A 15,873-nucleotide genomic window follows, 5' to 3' on the forward strand; every position below is an offset into this window, starting at 1 on the left:
ATTTTAAAATGGACCCCCAGCCCCTCAAAGTCCAGGGCCTCCACACACCCCAGGCCCCCAAGGATTTAAGTCTGATATCTCAAAGTAAGTATGCTGCCTGGAAATACATTTCACTGAATACACACATGCACACTTCACAGTATATAGTGATATACATAGAGTACTATATATTTGTGCTACTTTTAATGCCTAGAACACACTAGCAACGCTAATTATTAAAATGGCCCCCTCGCTGCAGATTAGCAAAGGAGACTTTCAACCATGCAGGGTGAGCCTATGTTTGTTTTCTCAGAATTCTGAACAAATTCAGTCAAGTTCGATTCCAGGAAGTTTTTCACAGGAGGCTTTTAAAGCCCTTTAACACACATCTCCTCTGGAATGGAGGTGCTGCATTCACATGTTGGCCAGATTTACCCTGAAGTCCCTGCAAGTTATTGGAGAGCAGTTCACACACAAGAAAAATAAAATAAAATAAAAGCACAACACATGCTTCACAGTTCTCACTCAGACCTTCTGGGTTGCAAAACAACTTGAACATAAGTGTATTTATAAATGAATGAGAGAATGAATGAATAAATAAATATTTGTTCCAGAAGTTTTTGTAATTTTCTGACATGAAACAAGCCACTTATAGGCCTTATATAGTTTTTGATTTTAAAGCCAGCACATTTCCCAGTCTGTTTTAAATTAAATATTCAGAGACTTCTCAGTCTCGCCCCACCCCCCATATCAGAGCCCTATGGCAAGCAGATCCCTATATATGGGGGTAACCACAAAAAGGAATTCACAGCCTACCTTGCAAAAGCTGTGCTGGAGGGTCTGGTCTGCTGCAGGGAGGGTCTGCTGCAGGGAGCTCTGCCAGCCTCCTTCCTGCCTTTCTTGGGGCCTGCCGAGTTCAGGCTTCAGGGAGGCCTACTCGGAGGCCTCTCTGGAAGCCCCGCCCAGCCAACCATCAGCTGAGAGGCGGGGAGAGAAGAGCTCTGCAGTTTGCAGGCTGCTCCGATCCTAGGCCTCGCTGCCGATCCTAGGCCGGAGCTGGAGGCAAGTGGCTGAGCGCCCTGGGGCTGGGCAGGTGAGCAATAGGGTGGGGGTGGCAGGAACTGGCGTGGTGCCCCCACCTCAGTGGCACCTAGGGCACGTGCCCTGCCTCCCCCCCCCCCAGTTCCGTCTATACAAATCCAATCATCCTACCCCAAACCATAATTTCAAGCTCAGGAGTGAAGCAGACAGACCTATCAAGTGAGCCCTTCACATTGCTGTTTAGTCCCTCCTCCTTTGTAAAGGGCTAGTGGTCATGATAAAACAAGCCCTATATGGAGCTAGATTTAGACTAGAAGAGATCTGGACCTGGCTAAAAATCAGGGGGATTGCCTGCATCACTACCATCAATGGGTGCATCAGAGCCTATTGTATGGCACAACACAGCATTCAGAGTAGGTGTGATATGAACTGAAGTGACTGTGGTTGACTTTAACCAGCTGCATGCATAATATTCTGCACTAAACTTGGTTTTAAACCACATGAAACAGACAGAAAATATGAATCAAGACTGTCAAGGGGGCGTGATAAAGGGGCAGAGGGGAGCACTAAAACTCATTTTAATATTATGAACTGCTTCAAGCTTGTTAATATGGTTATGAATGAAGCAAGATCAAAGAGATGTAATTAAGGAATAAGGTCTGTATTTCATTGCCTTGTCATCTACCCAAGAAAACTTTTATGATTAAAACCATCAGAAGTACTATTTGCATAAAAACTTTTTTAAGGGATGCTAGGCATGTATTAGAGACTCAGTGAATTATCTTATATATAGGAAATATTACATGCCTGACAATTGCATAAATGATGGATTATGATCTTAATTTACAAGATAGGAGTATAAACAATAATTTATATGCAAAAATTATGAATGCACCATTTAAGCTGTTTTATAATCATGTGACCTACTTCAGGATATAGAAGAAAAAGCAAGGACCACTAGCATTGTAAGAAATCAAAGAATGAGCACAAAGAGATTGGTAGATCTCCTTTTTTTAGATTGTGAGCCCTTTGGGCACAGGGATCCATCTTATTTATTTATTATATCTCTGTGTAAACCGCCCTGAGCCATTTTTGGAAGGGTGGTATAGAAATCGAATTAATAATAATAATAATAATAGTAGTAGTAGTAGTAGTAGTAGTAGTAGTAGTAGTAGTAGATACAATGTAGGATGAAGGGTTCTCAGTTCACATTGAATTTGGCTGGTACTATCCTCTGCTTTCTTTTATGTTCCTGTTATCAATAATACTTTGCTCAATTATATGATGTGTATTTGGGCGGTGTATGCCGAAGCTCTCGTGCTAATGTGCTGAAGATTGTATGGCGCAGGGAACCGGAACAGAATCAGGCTTCCAACTGTGTGGGGGAGCAAGTGCTTGAAGTGTGTCCTAGAAGATGAAGGTGCTGAAAGTTTCAAAAAGTGATAACACATTTCGAGTTTCTCCTGAATGCAAACACCTACAAATTTTCAGCAGAAGCCAGACAGGTTTTCTATATGTCAAGTGAAATTTCCCGGAGGTTTTTGCCCATGGGAAGATAAGAGCAGAAACTGAGAAGCACTGATGTACCTTAAAGTACAAGCCAAAGACCATAGCAGTTTCAAGATCTGCTCTTGTTTCTTAAAGTTTCTTCACCTTTTGTCAAGGAAGAGAGAATTAGAGCTTCCTCCTTCCCTCAGAGAAGAACAGTGCGAATCTAGCGAGGACTTTGAACAAAACTGGAGGTCATGGAGAAAACCAAAATACCTTGTCCAACTTCTGCTTTGTTTTTTCACTGGAACCAAAGAGGGACCAAAACAAACTTCTGCTCTTTACCTAGAGAAAGAAAAACATGGACACAATGCAAAGTTTCCATCTGTCTAGCAGTTGTAGTATTGCATTGCCAGAAATAACTTGAGAAAAGACAACATAATGGAGTAAAACTATCCTACTCTTCTTTGGGAATAATAGGAGTTTTGGTATTTTATCAGACTTGAGAAGTGAAGTAACTCAACTGGCTTAGTATGGTGACATTGAGGTATTCTTTCAAAGGCAAAGATGGTATGCAGGTTATAACACACATTGATTTTGTCAATGCCTGAGAAAAGATACTCTCTGCTCCTCCTCCTCCACAAAGGTGAACCTTTGTTTCATTTTTCTCTAAGCCACAGCAATGAAAAGAGCTGTAAAGTTCAAATTATAGCTTCCTTCTTAAGGAATATATACAATGAAATCTAAACTCCCTTTTAAATTTACATTTAAAAGACAAACAGTAGGAGCAAGCAGGCAGGTGTGCTTTGAAATGCATCAGATGCTGAATTGTAGTCAAAGACTAGCATATGAAGAAACATACCTTTCTGCTTGTCACTTTGGCAAAGGATGTCATCTTTCCCCCTTGCATCATGATAAAACCTCTCAGAAAGAAACCCTGAAACCAGTAGGGATATTGCCTCTAAATTCTGTGATTTCACATTCAGTATTCAACATCGTTTGAAGATAAATATGACTATTATTAGGCCAACTATACAACCTGCTAGTATAAGGGGAAGAGAACAGAGGATTAAAACATACAATAAAAACACATACCATACAAAATTATAACAGACAAAAAAGGTAAAAAGAAAATACAAAATAGAATACAAAACAGCTTAAAATTCATTTTAAAATTACTTAAAAATCAGAACAAATCTGAAAACCCAAATTTAAAAGGCCTGTATGAACATAAAGGTCTTTACCTGGCATCTAAAATAACAAAGTGATGAAGCCAGGTGAACCTCACTGGGGAAGCTATTCCATAAACAGGGTGCAACCACCGAAAAGGCCCTCTCCTTCTCCACCTGCCTCACCTTGTTTGGCAGGGGTACCTGGAGGAGAGCCTCCAAAGAAGATCTTAATATATGGGTAGGGACATATGGGGCAAGGCGATCTCTCAGGTAACCCGAACCCAAGCCATTTAGGGCTTCAAAGGTTAAAACCAACACTTTGAATTGAAGCCAGAAATGGACGGGGAGCCAGTGAAGCTGATGAAGCACTGACATAATGTGATCAAAACATCCAGTCCCAGTTAATAATCTTGCAGCTCTGTTTTGTACCAGTTGCAGTTTCCAGACCATTTTCAAAGGCAGCCCCTTGTATAACTCATTGCAATAATCTAAGCAAGAGGTTACCAGAGCATGAGTAACTGTGGCCAAGCTATCTCAGTCCAGTATGGTCGCAGTTGGCATATCAGCCAAAGATGATAAAAGGTGCTCTGAACCACAGAGGCTACTTGAGCCTCTAGTAACAATACTGCATCGATTAGCACCCCCAGACTGTGAACCTGGTCCTTCAGGGGGAGTGTAACCCCATCTAGAACAGGCTGAACATCTATCACCTGGACAGAGGAACCACCAACCAACCATACTTCCGTCTTGTCTGGATTGAGTCTCAGCTTATTTACCCTCATCCAGTCCATTACTGCATCCAAGCACCAATTCAGGACAGTCTCCACTTCACCTGCGTCTGATGAAAAAGAGAGATGCAACTGAGTGTTATCTGTATATTGATGACACTCCAAGCATATTGATGAAACCTCAAATCTCCTGATGACCTCTCCCAGCGGCTTCATATAGATGTTAAACAGCACAGGGGAAAGAATGGAACCTTGCGGAACCTCATAGCGTAACTGCCAAGGGGTTGAGTAGTAGTGCACCACCTTTTTGGAACAGGTCTTCAGGTAGGAGTGGAACCACCTCAAAGAAGTGCCTCCCACACCCAACTCAGCCAGCCTATCCAAAAGGATACCATGGTCAATGGTATCAAAAGCCGCTGATAGATCCAAGAGAATTAACAGGATTGTAGTCCCCCTGTCTCTCTCGCTACCTAGGTCATCTCACAGAGCAGTTTCTGTTGCAAAGCTGGGCCTGAAGCCTGATTGAAATGGATCTAGATATCTGTTTCCTTCAAGTGTTTGGATATGGTCAGCCACAGCACATTCAAGCACCTTTCCCAGGAAGGGAATATTGGCCATGGGCCTATAGTTGTTTATATCATCTGGGTCCAGACTGGGTTTCTTTAGGAGTGGTCAAAGAATAGCTGGGTCCACACCTTCTCTCAATGAGGCATTTAGAACCTGCTGGACCCAGCTAAAAAATCCCGCCTTACTAGATTTAATAAGCCATGAAGGGCAAGAGTTGAGCATGCATGTGGTCGGCTGAACCTGACTAAACACCTTGTCCACATCCTCAGGGACCAATAATTGAAATTCCTCCAGCAAAACTAGGCCAGGTTTTACTCTGGGCACCTCTCCTAATGATCCTGCACCAGCCATAGTGTCCAACTCATGGTGAATGAGAGCAACTTTATCCTCAAAGTGCTGTGAAAATGCATCTCAGAGTGCTGGCGAGGGTTCTAATGCATTCTGCCCAGGGCCAGATTTCAAAAGGCCCTGCAGCACCCAGAATAGCCCCGCTGGATGACACTGAGAAGATACAATGGTGGATGAAACAATGTGTTCTGTTCCATCACTGCCACAAAGCAGGATCAATAATGAGCCCTAAATTGTGTTCACTCAGACTTACCTCGGGTTTTCCTCCACTTACATTCCAGCCGTCTCCCAGCTTGCTTCATCAACCTCAGCTCAGGTGTACACCAAGGTGCTGCATGGGTTCTGCTTTGTGGGAGAGGGCACTTGGGAGCAATCATGTCCACTGCCTGAGCCACCTCTCCAAGAGTGCAACTCTGGAGTGCAACTAGAGCTTTGACAGGAGGACCTGCCATAGCAGCTGTAAAATCCCCCAGAGCCCTCAGGAATACATTGGAGTCCATAAGTCTTTTTATAGGTCCCCCGCAGTGTTCCCTCTAACAAGGATTCCCAGACATTGTTCACTACAACTCCCATAATTCTTAAGCAAAAGCCATTGCAGCTGGGGATTATGGGAGTTGTAGTCAACAACATCTGGGAATCCCTGTTAGAGGGCACACTGGTCACCCACCCTTGCAGAGTGTTGTAGCCGCTAAAGCTCTAAAGCTCTGAAGGAAGTGATCTGGCCATAACATGGGCATAGATGACATATCCCCCACTTGCAGATCACCATCCTCCTGTTCAGTCAAAAAAACCAAATCCAGAGTGTGCCCCAATTTATGTGTTGGACCAACAACATGTTTGGACAGCCCCATGATTTTCATGGCAGCCATGGAATCCTGAGCCACCCCAGACAAGGAACCTCAGCATGGATGTTGAAGTCATCCAGAACAACCATTCGGGGAGTCTTCAACACCAAATCCAAGACCACGTCCATGAGCTCAGGCATAGAGACAACTGGGCAGCGGGGTGGGCAGTACACCAACAGAGCCCAACACCAGGTACAAACACTCTGAACTGGCATTCACCTGCAAATTTTCAGCAGCTTCAAGTGCAGGATGACACAGGGCAGATAGAACTCTTTCTTCCTCTCCCCTCTGTGGAAGCTGGTGTTCTGCCATGGTTGCAGGGGGTTTCTGGCGGTTACTACTCTCCCACTGGCCTCACCTGGACTCCAAATGGCCATTTTGGCCCATTTGTGGGCCAATTCCACCCCTTTCTCAGGTGGGGGCAGCCATTTTGGAGGTTGCCACACATGCGCCCTGGCCATTTGCATGGCTGGATCAAAATGACTTCAAAATAGTGGTGCATATGCTGCTAACTTTCAGGATTGACTACTGTAATGCACTCTACTTGGGGCTGCCTTTCTACACAGTCTGGAAACTACAATTTGTATATAATGTAGTAGCCAGACTGGTCTCTGCAACAGCCCGAAGGGATAACACTGATATAACACTGATTTTAAAAGAACTGCACTGGCTACTGATATGCTTCCAAACAAATCACAATGTGCTGGTTATTAACTATAAAGCCCTCAATGGCTTGGGTCCAGGGTGCACCTCCAGAGAGCACCTTCTCTGTCATGAACCCTGTTGCCTATTAAGATCATCTGGAGAGGTCCAGTTATGGTCATCACTGGCTTGTTTGGTGGTGACTCGGGACCGGACCTTCTCTGTGGCTATCCCGGGGCTTTGGAATATGCTCCTTATCAAAATAAGAGCATCTTGTTCTCTGTTTGCTTTTAGGAAGACCCTAAAGACACACCTGTTTTTGCAGGCTCTTAACTGAAATTAATTATAAACTGTTTGTTATCCTATGAGATTTTATTCCGTGAAATTGTTTTAATTGTTTTTTCTCTGTTTTATATTTATTGTGTTTTAAATTGTGTACACCACCTAGAGATGCACATAGGTGGAATAATAAACAAACAAACAAACAAACAAACAAACTGACAGATGGTCATCCAACCTCTGTCTGAAAACCTTGAGCAAAGAAGAGCCCACTACTGCATGAAGTGGTGGCCATGGTACACTGACTTTTCTAGTTCGGAAATTATTCGTAATGTCTAGCCTAATTCTGTATCCTTTACAGAGTTGAAAATGAATGAGGAACAACTCTATAGAGTTACAAATTAACTCTACAGTGGTTAATTTGTGAGCCTGGACTCCCAAAATAGAGGTTTTGTGAGCTTAGGCTGCAAGAAGGAAAAAATACATTGTCCAAACAATGCCTTTGTTTTTCTTATCTTGAAAAAATGTGATTTTGTTTATAAACTTGATTATAAAATTAAATAGATTATATCAGGCACTTGTGGAGTGATTCTCTTGTCCTTTTATAGAACACAAGCAACACTCCAAGAAGTTTCAGTTATTTCTGTCCTTCAATGATGGCTGCTGGTTGTTATTTCTTCTTCTTCATATATTTCCTCTTGAATGCGGGTGATGCAACGGGTGGGGGGTAGCATATCATTTCCAGAAAGACAGTTGCTGTGCTGAATAAAAAGAACCTCATGATATTTTTTGAGAAAATGAGAGCGTTCACCAGAAATCCATCAGAATTTCCCCTTTTCGTATGCTTCTTGAGAAATTTTGAAGGAGGTGTAATGTCCCCAAGTCCATCAGTCTACCACAGTTTGGCAACTTGGCAAAGGTTGGCACTCTGAACCTGATGACCAAGTTAGTAAGAATGACATGTTCACATTTTGTAGCTGCAGGCTGTTCACTGCCAAATAAGATCAATTCAAGTTAATTAACTGACAGAAGGAACCTTGCAAACCTGCTTTAGCTGCCCAGCCATATGGAATGTAAAGATGTTCTGGCCTGAGGGCAAAAAATAGCAAGTAACTGAATTCCGGAAGCACAAGCTTTGCAAACTCAGCTTGGTTGCACTGAGCTGTGACTGTATATTAGGATCAGTGTTTCTTCTAAGGCGTGTGCATGTATGCATGCTCACAAGTTTTTTTTATGTCCAAGCAGTTAATTTTAGATCCCACTCAGAATGAATCAGGACAGTCCCACTCTGAATGCACATGTGCACACACTGCCCTGAAACTGCTGTCCAGAAAAAACCACATTCCGCACAGAGATGAAAAAAATGAGAGGGACCATTGATTAGGATGGGCACTGCCTCTACATAAGGCTCCTTCACTTCTGTCCATTGTAAGCCTATATATATATTCCACAAAGACAATATAAATGAGTCCACTGGTGTTTCCCCTAGTGCCAGCCACTGAAAGATTATTCTGAACCTGTATTATTTCTATAGACTTGTTTAGCTAAATCTGGGGTCCCATTTTAAGCATAAAAGAATGTGTAGTTTTTGAGGCTGTGTAGTGCCCTATAATTACTTAGGAACATAGGAACATAGGAAACTGCCATATACTGAGTCAGACCATTGGTCTATCTAGCTCAGTATTGTCTTCACAGACTGGCAGCAGCTTCTCCAAGGTTTGCAGGCAGGAATCTTGAAACCTTCTGCTCTTCCCAGAGCAGCTTCATCCCCTGAGGGGAATATCTTCCAGTGCTCACACATCAAGTCTCCCATGCAGATGCAACCAGGGCAGACCCTGCTTAGCTATGGGGACAAGTCATGCTTGCTACCACAAGACCAGCAGGGTTGTTATATGGACTGTTTGAGTTGTTTGAGGCATTTTATGGTGCAATTACCTCAGCAGTTGTCTGAGAGATTACATATTATGGATCTGGAAATTGGAGGTCAGATGTCTTATCAAATCAAATCAAATCTTTATTGCTATGGTCAAGTCAAATGCCTTCTCTTTTCAGGGCTATAGAAAGACTCAAAGCTACAGGGAGATTCAGCCTGTGTGAGCCCACAGGAAATCTGCAGAACTATAGAAAACACAGCCAGGTTTGCTGAGCAATCTTCAGAGTTGGAAGGTAGGGAAAGAATATTTTGAACTGACACTGTGATTACATAAATGTTTATACATAAATGATCTTATTTCAATTCATTTCTTTTTTAAGGGAAAAAAAACCCCAAACCTATCAGCAACATTTTATTTCATTGGATGTGTATGTCTCATTTCTTTGTTAATTTTGTTTTCTGGCCACAAAGTAGCTGACCTATCAAGAAAAGTTTCCCAGTTCTAGTACTGCTGAAAGGTAAAAGCAGAATTGTACTATATTGGGAGCTACTCTGCACTAAAAGAGTGCAATGATATTATGGGTCTGTGGACAAGAACTATACATCTAAATTGAGCACTAAGCAGAAGATTGATTACTCCAGTGGCAACCTGCTAAAAAAAGAAGCAGTGATTTGAAAACTGAAATATTGGAAGATTTATCTCATACTTATGCATCTTCGGCTAAAGAGAGAGATACAACATGACAAGATTCTATAACCATCTGTAACCGGCCATGCAGAATTAGAATTAAAGTGTATTGGAGAATGAGAGGGAACAAGGATTTGCTGAATTAATGATCATTGGAGAGGCTCAGTAGGACCTCATTTCTTTTCTTACCTATACTGCCAGTTTATGTAAAATACCATATGAATTTTACTGGGTATTAAGTCCTATTATCCTCTGGAAGGTTGTTTATTTTTCTGCAGCGTGGGATAGAAACACACAGAGAGAGGGAGAGCATGGTTAGCTTAGCTACAGACAAAGCATAGCCTTCTTAATTAACGGAAATACAGAAAAGAGTCTCATAAAATTCATTGGGTTATATTATATTAAAAAAAACCTGATTAATGGATGAAGTTATATGCTATCATTCACTGAAAGGCAATATTAAGAACCCATGCAGTGCAAACATTATTTGAGGTGTTTGCACAGTGTCAATCACAGGGTTCACACATGCCTTGATCAGTTAAAATATCCCTACCTTTCAATTTGGATCCAGCTTTTAGGTTAAATAACAACAATTAGTGACTAGATATTTTCATTCTTAGAATGACAACAACCACATGGTTTTCACAAAATCATTGGTGTGGTTGTGGAAGGACTGTTGTTAGTTAACTTGCAATAAGTTAGCTGCTTGCACTAAGCTGCCTCTTCTTCCAGTCTTGTACTGGCAACCCCAAGCAAGCTTGTGTGTGCAGCAGTTACACAATCTGTGGAGTGTCACAGGTTGTGTAACTGCTGCATGCACAAGCATGCTTGAGGTTGCCAATACAAGCCTGAAAGAACTTGTGCTATGATTCAAGAGCATCATAGCACAAGAGTACAATTTTATCTCTCCTTTTTAGTACAGCTATGCAGTTTTATTGTGATTGTGCTATTTTGCTCATTATGCAAGTCAGAATGTGTGGTCCTATTCCCCTCCCCCCTGCTTTGGAGGTAAAGCCCCTTTTTAAAACCAAAATATTTTATTATCAGTAATAATACTATTTAGTGGTGTGAACAGAACCACGGAAGTGTGGTTTGATGCTGGGGGGGGTGTGCCTCTTTAAGGGCTGGGGAGGGTGCACTTACTGTTAAGTAAGTAGTAAATTAAGTAATTTACTACTGTTAAGTAAATTAAGCTGGGGAGGGTGCACCCAGCTTTTCCCCCACCAGTGCTCTGTTTTTTGAAAAGTCAATGGGCTGGCAGTGTACCTCCCTGCCGCCCCTTCCCCTGTTCTTTGCCGAAAGTAACTGGAAGTACCAGGCACACATATACATGTCACGTGTGCACACGTGCCCAGTACTTCCAGTGACTTCCAGCCAAGAATAGGGGAAGGGGTGGCAGGGAGGTACATTGCCGGCCCATGGACTTTTGTCAATAACGTCTTTTAGAAAGTTTTAGTAAGAAAGGAACTGCTAGAATAAAGGCAGAGGTCTGAGTGTTGTACAGCAGCTAATTATTTAAGGTCTTCAGTTAGTAATCAATAGTATTAGGAATGTTCACGAACCGATCTGGAGGCCATTCTAAAGGCCTCCGAACTGGTTCAAAGGCGGCACCAGCTCGAAGGTTCAACGCCATGTTCCCCGTGTCCATGGGGAAAAGCGGTGGGATGGGTAAGTGCACCCTCCCCGCCCTTAAAGAGCACCCCCCCCGCCCCAGCATCGAACCTGTCAAAACTGTCTAAATGGCATTTGAGGCCATCTTTGCTTTGTCAAATAAAATACTGCATACATTATTATTTTCCTTACACCATGCCTGAATTCTTTTGCAACTTAAGCATCAGTTAAGTATCACTTTGTAACACAGCTCAGGTCTTCTCCAGGTACGTTGCAAACTAAAGTGCTTTGCTTTGGTCGGGTTTTGCTTTGATCAGGCATGCTTAGGTTTGTGCTTTGATCTGGCAAGTTCTACTCTTGAATCTTAAACAAGCTTTCCAGAATCTGAGCTGCTAGATCAAAACAAAACCCTTACAAGTCTCCAGAGATTTTGGAAATTAAGATAGTTTGCTGAATCTGAACTGCTAGATAACCAGGGTTCAAGTGGATTGCAAGAAGATGTTGCAAAGTATGTCTTGTTCTAAATTTAAACACCTGACAAATGTACAGTTATGGTTAAGCCTTAATGTTTAACCAAAGCATTTGTGATACACATTTCAACCAAATATTCTCAAAGCAGATTACATAGGGGAAAAAGAAGATCTAAAGAACTCGCAGTGTTCAACCCAGAAACATAACATCAACAACAACCACTGGAACAACACCATGATGATATTAGAGGATGACAGTTGCCTTTATCTTGATAAATATGAGAGCCACCATTACCTCCTTGCACAGTCAGCAGGGGTAAGTCATTAAGCAATCTATCTATCTATCTATCTATCTATCTATCTATCTATCAGTTGTTAGTTCCACTTTCAGCATGGATAGTGTAGCCTGACAAAAGTGCTACTCTTCAGCTGACAATGCTAATGTCATAGCTGGCAATCTTATGCTCAGTTATGCTTCCTTGTTCACTGCAGTGAGACAAAGGGCACATTACTAGAAGCAGGACTATGTGGTATCAACTGTACTAGCAAGAGAAAAACACAGAGACAATGTCTCTTTTCACAATAGCAGAGGCTTCTACTTGAGTCTCCCTACCCGTCCTGCTGTGCTGCCTCATCGTGGTGGTGGGGTGTTCCTGGGAGGGATAAGCAAAGCATGCCAGAAGGTATGCTCCCAGTAGGGTCACCCAAAGCGTGAAGGTCATCCGAGCTGCCCAGCTAAATCATGCAGGCACTTATATTGGGCAGCAGCGAATAGGAAGGTGCTGGAAGCAGACAATCACTTCAGTGACAATGACAAAGGCATCATTTCACACTGTGCGGGAGAAGGCAACGGCAAACCACTCCTGTATGTTACCAAGAAAACCACATGGACAGACAAAATTGAATGATTGTTGATGTAGTGCCAGATGATGGGCCCCTCAGGTTGGATGGTACTTAACATGCTACTGAGGAAGAGCTGAGGATCTCTCAGAGTACTGATGGTGTTTATGATGTGGTTAGCCTTTTGGATGTCTAGCAGCTGATGTTGCCATGCAGGAAAAGAAAATCTGAAACTGAAAGAAAAACAGAATTGCAATGGGAATGTGGAACATAAGCATGAATATGGGAAAGCTCGACACAGTGAAAGATGAAATGAATTGACTACAGATTGACATCTTGGGCATCAGAGAATTAAAATGGACTGGAATGGGACACTTTCAGTCAGGAAATCATACTGTTTACTACTCAGGACACGAAAACCAAAGGAGGAACGTGTTACCTTGATAATCAGGAAGGATATAGCCATGACAGTACTTGGGTACAATGCAGTCAGTGACCGACTAATATCAATTAGATTTTGTGAACAACCCGTTAACATGACAGTTCTTCAAGTCTATTCCCCAACAACTGATGGAGAAGAAAAGGAAGTTGATGAGTTTTATGCTCGTCCAGTCTGAAACTGACAGAACATGCAAGCAAGATGTGATGCTGGTGGTTGGAGACTGGAATGCCAAAGTTGGAAAAGGTAAGGAGGAAAACACAGTCAGCCTATATGGCCTAGGAAACAGAAACAAAGGAGGAGAATGACTTATTAGTTTCTGCCAAGCCAATGATCTATTCATTGTTAACACATTCTTCAAACAACCAAAGCTGCGTCCATACACATGGACATCACCAGATGGAGTACACAGAAATCAAATTGATTACATTATTGGTGCAAGGAGGTGGAAGAGCTCAGTTATAACAGCAAAAATTTGGCCGAGGGCCAACTGTGGAACAGATCACGAACTGCTCATGTGCAAGTTCTAAGTCAGGCTAAAGTGGAAAAACAAAACTATCCAGCTTCCCCGATATGCTCTTGAGAATGTACCCACCATTTTCAAGGAGAATATCAGGAACCGCTTTGAAATTCTGAACCTCATTGATAGGGAACCAGAGGAACTGTGGAATGAAATCAAAGAAGTCGTTAAGGACAGATCTGAAAAGTGTCTGCCAAAGACCAAAAAACAGAAGAAAGCAAAAGATGGTAGAAATTGCCAAGAAGAGGAGAGAAGCCAAAGTCAAGAAAGATAAATACCTCAGGAAGGAACTTAATAGGGAATTTCAAAAAGCTGTTAGAAGAGACAAGAAGCAGTACTACAATGACAACTGTAAAGACCTTGATGATGGAAATAGACACAGAAAAACAAGGCAAGTTTTTCAAAGGATCTCTGAACTCAGAAGGAGGTTCCAACCTCGAATTGATATGTTGAGGGATGCCAAAGGAAGATCAAACAGAGATAGAAGGAGTATACTGAAAATCTGTACAGCAGGGATGTCAACATCCAAGATATTCTATTTCCCTACTTGCAAAGTATGGGAAGATGAAGTTAGATCAGCACTCTGGTCATTACCAAGTTGGAAGGCTACAAGAACTGATGGAATAGCTATAGTAATATGACAGGCAACAGAAGAACAGTCAAGGCTCTAAACAAACTATGCCAGCAAATTTGGAGAACAACACATTGGCCAACAGATTGGAAGAGGTCAGTCTACATACCCATACCAAAGAAAGGAGAGTTAACAGATTGCGCAATCCATCGCACAATATCCTTAATTTCACATGCTAGCAAATAATGCTCTGGATCATCCAACGCAGATTAGAGCCCTATGTGGAAAGGGAAATGCCGGATGTTGGTTTCAGAAAAGGCTGAGGAACAAGAGACATCATTGCTGATGCATGCTGGATAATTGAGAAAGCCAAAGAATACCAGAAAGAAATCAATATGTGCTTTATTGACTACAGAAAAGTCTTCAGTTGCATCAACTGTGTAGAGTTGTGGAATATCCTTAGGAAAATGGATATTTCCAGAACATCTCATTGTTCTCATGAGAAAGCTATACACAGGACAGGAAGCCACACTCCAGACAGAACATGTTGAAACACACTGGTTCCAGATCGTCAAAGGAGTAAGACAAGTCTGTGTACTTTCCCATTTCTTTATTCAATTTATATCTATCTATCTATCTATCTATCTATCTATCTATCTATCTATCTATCTATCTATCTATCTTTGCCCGACACCCAAGAAGACACGAGACTCAAGATAATGGTGTAAACAAGGGCCACAGTTTATTTAAACTTTAACAACCAATGAAAGAGCAGGGATGGGCTCATCCCCTCCTACAGTGCGGTACTACAGGCATGCACAACCATGGCATGCTTAACCTATGGCATAGGGCGATGCACCTTGGCTCCAGGCAACCCAAAAGCTCCGAAACTGGGGCTGCCTATCCTAGTGCCGGGCCCCTGAGCTAGCATCGCCCCCTGGTAGCCGTTCAGCCATTCCATGGGGCTTAGCCAGTCAGGGTAGGTCGACCAAGGGCAGACATCCCTGAGCCGTGCAGTCTCTAGGGAGTTGCCCCTATCTGACACATAGCCAAACGCTTACCCGAAGGTCTTCACCAGCCTGATAAGATCTTTCCAACCGCACTGCACCTGCCATACTGCGACCAAGCTAACTACTACCTACAGGTGATACAGTCAAGAGCAGGCGAAAAAGGACGTGCACTAATGGCCAATCAAGTGAGCGCCCAAAAAATTCCTGCTCGGCCCCAAAAGGCGACCAGTCGAAACCTTGACTGTACCTAGGGAAGGGAGGGTGGGTGCCTTCTGAGAGCGGAATGAGCTCTCTCGGTAAGGAGCAGGACGCTGGGCATAAGCCCCGTCCCCTGCATGGGCTTTCTGGCCAATCAGGCCAAGGGAAGCCTCGTGCTTCTCTCAGGGGGCCAGGCAAAGACGCTGCTCCGCTTATTCAAGCGGAGGCAGCGGGAATCTATCTATCTATCTATCTATCTATCATATTTTTACACCACCCAAAACTTACGTCTCTGGGCAGTTTACAAGATTAAAAAGTAAAACATTAATTAAAAACAAAAGCAAAGCAAAACAAAAATTTAAAAGCAAGAAATGTAAAACACAATTTAAAATTTTTAAAACAATATTCTAAAAACAACATTCAAAACAATTAAAACAATATCAGTTAAAACCCTGGGTGAAGAAATGCGTCTTTAAGGACTTTTTAAAGGATGTCAGAGATGGGGAGACTCTTATTGCACTAGGAAGCACATTCCAAAGCCTCGGGGCAGCAACGGAGAAGGCC

General features: G+C 42.5%; 1 long non-coding RNA gene across 2 annotated transcripts in view; it reads left to right on the forward strand.

The window, feature by feature from the left end:
- Positions 1-965: 965 nt before the first annotated feature.
- Positions 966-15,873, forward strand: part of LOC128349856 (uncharacterized) — a 34,245-nt gene continuing 19,337 nt past the window's right edge. The window contains exons 1-3 of one of the 2 annotated variants that reach the window (XR_008319038.1): positions 966-1,072; positions 9,142-9,255; positions 11,878-12,047. This is a non-coding gene — a long non-coding RNA (uncharacterized LOC128349856). The remainder of the gene's footprint in view (positions 1,073-9,141; positions 9,256-11,877; positions 12,048-15,873) is intronic. The other variant, XR_008319039.1, reaches the window with a different exon arrangement.

The sequence above is a fragment of the Hemicordylus capensis genome, chromosome 3, assembly GCF_027244095.1.
Source record: "Hemicordylus capensis ecotype Gifberg chromosome 3, rHemCap1.1.pri, whole genome shotgun sequence".
Lineage (NCBI taxonomy): Eukaryota > Metazoa > Chordata > Lepidosauria > Squamata > Cordylidae > Hemicordylus > Hemicordylus capensis.